The 6,749-nt window shown below is 43.2% G+C and overlaps 1 long non-coding RNA gene across 2 annotated transcripts; it reads left to right on the top strand.

Annotated features, from left to right (window-relative positions):
• The first annotated feature begins 260 nt into the window (after window positions 1-260).
• Window positions 261-1,054, top strand: LOC129848709 (uncharacterized). Of its 2 annotated transcripts, none has more exons than XR_008758534.1 (3): window positions 261-347; window positions 645-715; window positions 888-1,054. It is a non-coding gene; the product is annotated as an uncharacterized LOC129848709 (long non-coding RNA). The 2 variants fall into 2 exon arrangements; XR_008758533.1 differs by lacking the exon at window positions 261-347 and adding an exon at window positions 391-534.
• The last annotated feature ends 5,695 nt before the right edge of the window (window positions 1,055-6,749 follow it).

Here is a 6,749-nt window from a genome sequence, read left to right on the forward strand (position 1 = left end):
AGGTGTGGTTATTTACAGGCAATTTGTTATATGCTATGGAGGTGCATTTGTTACTTTTTGTCAAAATAATTGTTCTGACAGCAATTTTTTCTCCGACAGAAAAGGAAGTCAAAGCGGACACCTACGAAGATGGCATCTCAGGTAAGCAGCACTGGGCTGTATTGACGTATCCTCAAACAATGACATGTGCTGCTTTAGATTGAACGGTCATATCTCAGTTATTGTTTTCTTTACTTTCAGAGAGCGAGCTGACCAAGGGCGTCGAAAATGTAGATATTGCCAGATGTTCACTGTGTGAGGACCAGGCCGTGGAAGCTTTATTGCTGGCAAAGTGTCCCTAACCAGAGGTAATTAAACTGTTCTGTGTTATTTTTCTCCATCTCTGCCTGTCTTGTTGTACATGGAATCTGTCTCACATGCATGAATTTAAAAAAAAAACTTACGATGTCAGCTGCTAATTTTCAGATTTACAGCCATTTTCACTGGACTATCTGTTGCTGCTAAGTCATGGGTTAGCCTTGCAATAACCAAGTGGTGAGACACCTATTGGCATTATCTTCTATTGTTTGTCCTCATGGGTATGTTTTTCAGCTTAAAGTACTCTGTAGCCACTCACGTCATCCCTCTCCCCCTAAATCCTCTAGGTTATATCAGCTGTTTTGTTGAACCTCTCCCGCATCTGAACTGGCTGACAGAGGGCACAGCCTGATCATAGGTGAGATGTCACTTGGTTGAGTCAACAGGAAGTATTATTAAAGAGATGCTTTACATTGAAACCCCAGAGTTAATGATCCAAGGTCAGTTTTGCATTTCACCTCCTGATTTGAGATGACTGACCGTGTTAGACATTAAAAAAACAAGGCTTAATCATGCTCTCTCGTCTGCAGGTATGTTTTGATGTGAGAGGAATCCAGTCCCGACAGCGCAATTGTGATGAACTGAGAGAATATTAGGGTAGCACTGTCATTCATGAATCATATGCTATCTGCCGCTGTTCTTTCCTCTCTACCCACCTCATCTTCTAATGCACACCATATGTGCATTGAAGTACAGATTTGCCTACCTTCTTTTTTTAACTAGGCAAGTCAGATAAGAATGACGGCCTAAGAACTGCCTTGTTCAGGGACAGAAGGACAGACCTTGTCGGCTCGGGGATTCGATCTTGCAACCTTCCGGTTACTAGTCCACCTACCCGCCCAAGATTGAACTTGTATTTATAATATTACAATTAAAATGCACTTCTTTCAATAAAGCGTTTCACATTCTCCACTGGTTGAAATACTATCCTGTGTCCGTCCTCAGATTAATGGAGTTAAATGTGCATAGGTTTTTTTCTCTCTGTATATATGAATTACAGATCAATCATGTTTAGTCTATTGTATAGTTACAATGTGTAATCATTGATATCCCAGGAGCAGTAAACACTGTTGAAGTGTATAATTGTAATACATGCAGACACCGCATCATTTAAATAATGGCATTTGATATGACTGAAAAATACTGTCTCAGTCATACCTGAACCGCACCTTTATTTGCCAAGGAAGAGTACATGACCGGTGAATATATTCAATGTACAGACTACAGTACATGTGTATATAGGACTTGCATCCATGGCACATTAAAGTTATATTCTACTCTAGGCTTCATTAATGCCATTCAGCCTTGAGGTTCATAGATTGGTATGAATATTAGTTCAGAACTTTACGTTTTAGGGTCCATACCCAGATCGGCTACATAGTTATTTTTAACCCGACACAATAAGCAAGTAAATAGTTAGCTAGCTATGTTACTTCAGCTGCATTGCAAGGTAAGCTTACACAATTGTGCAGTCAATGCGTTTGTCTCTACATTAACACATTCCTCTCAAATTGTACATTTGCTTGACTCGTTAAGACGTCAGCCATCTTCGTTGAGCGCCACAAGGCAACGGTGGCTCGCGTCAAAATTCGTCATCACAAAGCCTTGGGACCCAAATGCATTATGAGTGCTGTCGTGGCAATTTCCTGTATTACCAAATGAGGAGAGTTACAAACCACACACCAGTCAGAGTTATACTTAAACTTCATCTTTAATAATGTGAGCTTTACCAAAGCCCTGTGACATTCAACAATTCACTATCTATGAAATGTTGAGAGTTCCAACATATTGGCAACTGAGATCTTTTATAGCAAAGATATACCCCTCTCATCTTACATGACGAACCACAGATCTTAGGAAAACTTCACAAAGGGCCTTTTACTTGAGAAAGGAGTATCCCTTAGGCAGATTGCATTTGCTATAAATTATCGCTCAGTTTGGTCTCTAAAACGAGGTTGTAATCTCGTTCCTGGTACTTCATAGTACCAAAACATTACCTCATCCAAGGCATAACTGTCACGACTTCTGCCGAAGTCGTTGCCTCTCCTTGTCCGGGCGGTGTTCGGCGGTCGACTTCACCGGTCTTCTAGCCATCATCGATCCATTTTTCATTTTCCATTGGTTTTGTCTTGTCTTCCCACACACCTGTTGTCAATCCTATTCATTACCTGTTGTGTATTTAACCCTCTGTTTCCCTTCATGTGTTTGTCAGAGATTGTTCGTTGTCAAGTGTTGTGTTGTTTGTGTATAGGTGTGCGATGGGTCTTCGTACCCAGATTTGTATTATATTTTTCCGTGAGTGTTATGGAGCAGATTACTGGGACTTTAATTAAAGTACTCCATGCTACACTCTATTTTGACTCTCCTGCGCCTGACTTCCTCTGCCACTTATACACGCCACTGTGACAATAACTCAATATACTAAGGAGCATCAAAAGTCGTACTATAAATTCTCAGACAACACAAAGATTCCTTGATGCCCTTCCAGACTCCCTCTGCCTACCCAAGGACGTCAGAGGACAAAAATCTATTAACCACCTAACTGAGGCACTCAATTTAACCTTGCGCAATACCCTAGATGCAGTCGCACCCCTAAAAACTTCAAACGTTTGTCATAAGAAACTAGCTCCCTGGTATACAGAAAATACCCGAACTCTGAAGCAAGCTTCCAGAAAACTGGAACGGAACTGGCGCCACACCAAACTGGAAGTCTTCCGACTAGCTTGGAAAGACAGTAGTAACGTGCAGTAACGAAGAGCCCTCACTGCTGCTCGATCATTCTATTTTTCCAACTTAATTGAGGAAAATAAGAACAATCCGAAATGTCTTTTTGATACTGTCGCAAAGCTAACTAAAAAGCAGCATTCCCCAAGTGAGGATGGCTTTCACTTCAGCAGTAATAAATTCATGAACTTCTTTGAAGAAAAGATCATGATCATTAGAAAGCAAATTACGGACTCCTCTTTAAATCTGCGTATTCCTCCAATAAAGCCTCTCTTGAAAAAGCCAAACTTTGACCCAGAAAATATAAAAAACTATCGGCCTATATCGAATCTTCCATTCCTCTCAATTTTAGAAAGCTGTTGACATGACAAACAATGTATACGAAATGCTTTTGTCTGGTTTTAGACCCCATCATAGCACTAAGACTGCACTTGTGAAGGTGGTAAATGACCTTTAAATGGCACAGACCGAGGCTCTGCATCTGTCCTCGTGCTCCTAGACCTTAGTGCTGCCTTTGATACCATCGATCACCACGTTCTTTTGGAGAGATTGGAAACCCAAATTGGTCTACACGGACAAGTTCTGGCCTGGTTTAGATCTTATCTGTCGGAAAGATATCAGTTTGTCTCTGTGAATGGTTTGTCCTCTGACAAATCAACTGTACATTTCGGTGTTCCTCAATGTTCCGTTTTGGGACCACTATTGTTTTCACTATATATTTTACCTCTTGGGGATGTCATTCGAAAGCATAATGTTAACTTTCACTGCTATGCGGATGACACACAGCTGTACATTTCAATGAAACATGGTGAAGCCCCAAAATTGCCCTCACTAGAAGCCTATGTTTCAGACATAAGGAAGTGGATGGCTGCAAACTTTCTACTTTTAAACTCGGACAAAACAGAGATGCTTGTTCTAGGTCCCAAGAAACAAAGAGATCTTCTGTTGAATCTGACAATTAATCTTGATGGTTGTAAAGTCGTCTCAAATAAAACTGTGAAGGACCTCGGCGTTACTCTGGACCTTGATCTCTCTTTTGACAAACATATCAAGACTGTTTCAAGGACAGCTTTTTTCCATCTACGTAACATTGCAAAAATCAGAAACGTTCTGTCCAAAAATGATGCAGAAAAAGTAATCCATGCTTTTGTTACTTCTAGGTTATACTACTGCAATGCTCTTCTTTCCGGCTACCTGGATAAAGCACAAAATAAACTTCAGTTAGTGCTAAATACGGCTGCTAGAATCCTGACTAGAACCCAAAATTGTTATCATATTACTACAGTGCTAGCCTCCCTACACTGGCTTCCTGTTAAGGCAAGGGCTAATTTCAAGGTTTTACTGCTAACCTATAAAACATTACATGAGCTTGCTCCTACCCCTCTTTCCGATTTGGTCCTGCCGTACATACCTACACATACGCTACGGTCACAAGACGCAGGCCTCCTTATTGTCCCTAGAATTTCTAAGCAAACAGCTGGAGGCAGGGCTTTCTCCTATAGAGCTCAAATTTTTATGGAATGGTCTGCCTACCCATATGAGAGACGCAGACTCGGTCTCAACTTTTAAGTCTTTACTGAGGACTCATCTCTTCAGTGGGTCATATGATTGAGTGTAGTCTGGCCCAGGAGTGTGAAGGTGAACGGAAAGGCTCTGGAGCAACGAACCGCCCTTGCCGTCTCTGCCTGGCAGGTTCCCCTCTCTCCACTGGGATTCTCTGCCTCTAACCCTATTACAGGGGCTGAGTCACTGGCTTACTGGTGCTCTTTCATGCCGTCCCTAGGAGGGGTGAGTCACTGACGTGATCTTCCTGTCTGGGTTGGCGCCCCCCCCTTGGGTTGTGCCGTGGCGGAGATCTTTGTGGGCTATACTCGGCCTTGTCTCAGGATGGTAAGTTGATGTTTGAAGATATCCCTCTAGTGGTGTGGGGGCTGTGCTTTGGCAAAGTGGGTGGGGTTATATCCTTCCTGTTTGGCCCTGTCCGGGGGTATCATCGGATGGGGCCACAGTGTCTCCTGACCCCTCCTGTCTCAGCCTCCAGTATTTATGCTGCAGTAGTTTATGTGTCGGGGGGCTAGGGTCAGTTTGTTATATCTGGAGTACTTCTCCTGTCTTAGCCGGTGTCCTGTGTGAATTTAAGTATGCTCTCTCTAATTCTCTTTCTCTCTCTGAGGACCTGAGCCCTAGTACCATGCCTCAGGATTACCTTGCTGTCCCCAGTCCACCTGGCCGTGCTGCTGCTCCAGTTTCAACTATTCTGCCTGCAGCTATGGAACCCTGACCTGTTCAACGGATGTGCTACCCGTCCCAGACCTGCCGTTTTCAACTCAGAGACTGCAGGAGCGGTAGAGATACTCTTAATGATCGGCTATGAAAAGCCAACTGACATTTACTCTTGAGGTGATGACTTGCTGCACCCTCGATAACTACTGTGATTTTTATTTTTTGACCATGCTTATCATTTATGAACATCTTGGCCATGTTCTGTTATAATCTCCACCCAGCACAGCCAGAAGAGGACTGGCCACCCCTCAGCCTGGTTCCTCTCTTGGGTTTTGGCCTTTCTAGGGAGTTTTTCCTAGCCACCGTGCTTCTACACCTGCATTGCTTGCCTTCTGGGGTTTTAGGCTGGGTTTCTGTACAGCACTAAGATATCAGCTAATGTAAGAGCTATATAAATAAATTTGATGCCACCAAGTAAACCTCTTCTCCCCACTCCTGGACAAGCTCACTGAGGGTAGTGACTTGCACACAGACATTGTTGAGACAAGAGATAATTGGTTTCCCCTTAATCACGCCATCCCTTCACATATGAAGACAATGTTCCATTCTGACGTCACCCCTCTCTGGGCCCCAAGTGACTGAGCCCTAGCTGAGAAGGGAAACGTGCAACTGTCAACAGTATAGTCCAAAGGGACACATTCTAATGACAACTCACATAAGCATATTATGTAAATTAAACATCCTATTTATTTATGTTACCCAACTAATTCATCCTCCAGTGCGCCAACTCCCCCTTGTGGTCTGGAGCAATGAAGCCATCCAGCGGTGCAAGCTCGCAACTTTGAGTTACTGCTGCATCTCTGCTGTTCCCGCTGTTCCGTAAGGTGTTTCTTTAAATCTGATCGTGATGCGGAATAGATTGCAACGTATTCATGACTCTGTACCTTCCGTAGTCCGGACTTGGCAATTGTGAAGAGACCTCTGGTGGCATGTCTTGTGGGGTATGCATGGGTGTCCGAGCTGTGCGCTTTTAGTTTTATAAACAGATCGCTCGGTACATTCAGCTTGTCAACACTTCTTACAAAAAAAAAAGTAGTGAGAAAGTCAAGCTCTCCACATTTGAGATGTACATGCATATCATTAAAGAAAGGTCCATATTTGGATGGAAACCAAGCTAGTGAGAGGTATCAAGTAAAGTTGTAATTTCTGTTGAAAATTCCCAACACTGCTGTGCTCCCTGGGGCCTGCAGCCAACCACAGCCCTGCTGGCCTCACAAACCACCATCTGCTATAACATTGAGTCAGTTCTTCCTACTGGACATTGGAAAGCTTTTGTTTTGACACCCATTGTTCGTCCTAGATGGGAAATTGGTGTGGATGGTTCAGAGTTCCATGCTTACAAAAGGGTTGATTGATACACGTCAGATGACAAGCCTACTACATCC

Source organism: Salvelinus fontinalis, unplaced genomic scaffold, assembly GCF_029448725.1.
Source record: "Salvelinus fontinalis isolate EN_2023a unplaced genomic scaffold, ASM2944872v1 scaffold_1125, whole genome shotgun sequence".
Taxonomy (NCBI): domain Eukaryota; kingdom Metazoa; phylum Chordata; class Actinopteri; order Salmoniformes; family Salmonidae; genus Salvelinus; species Salvelinus fontinalis.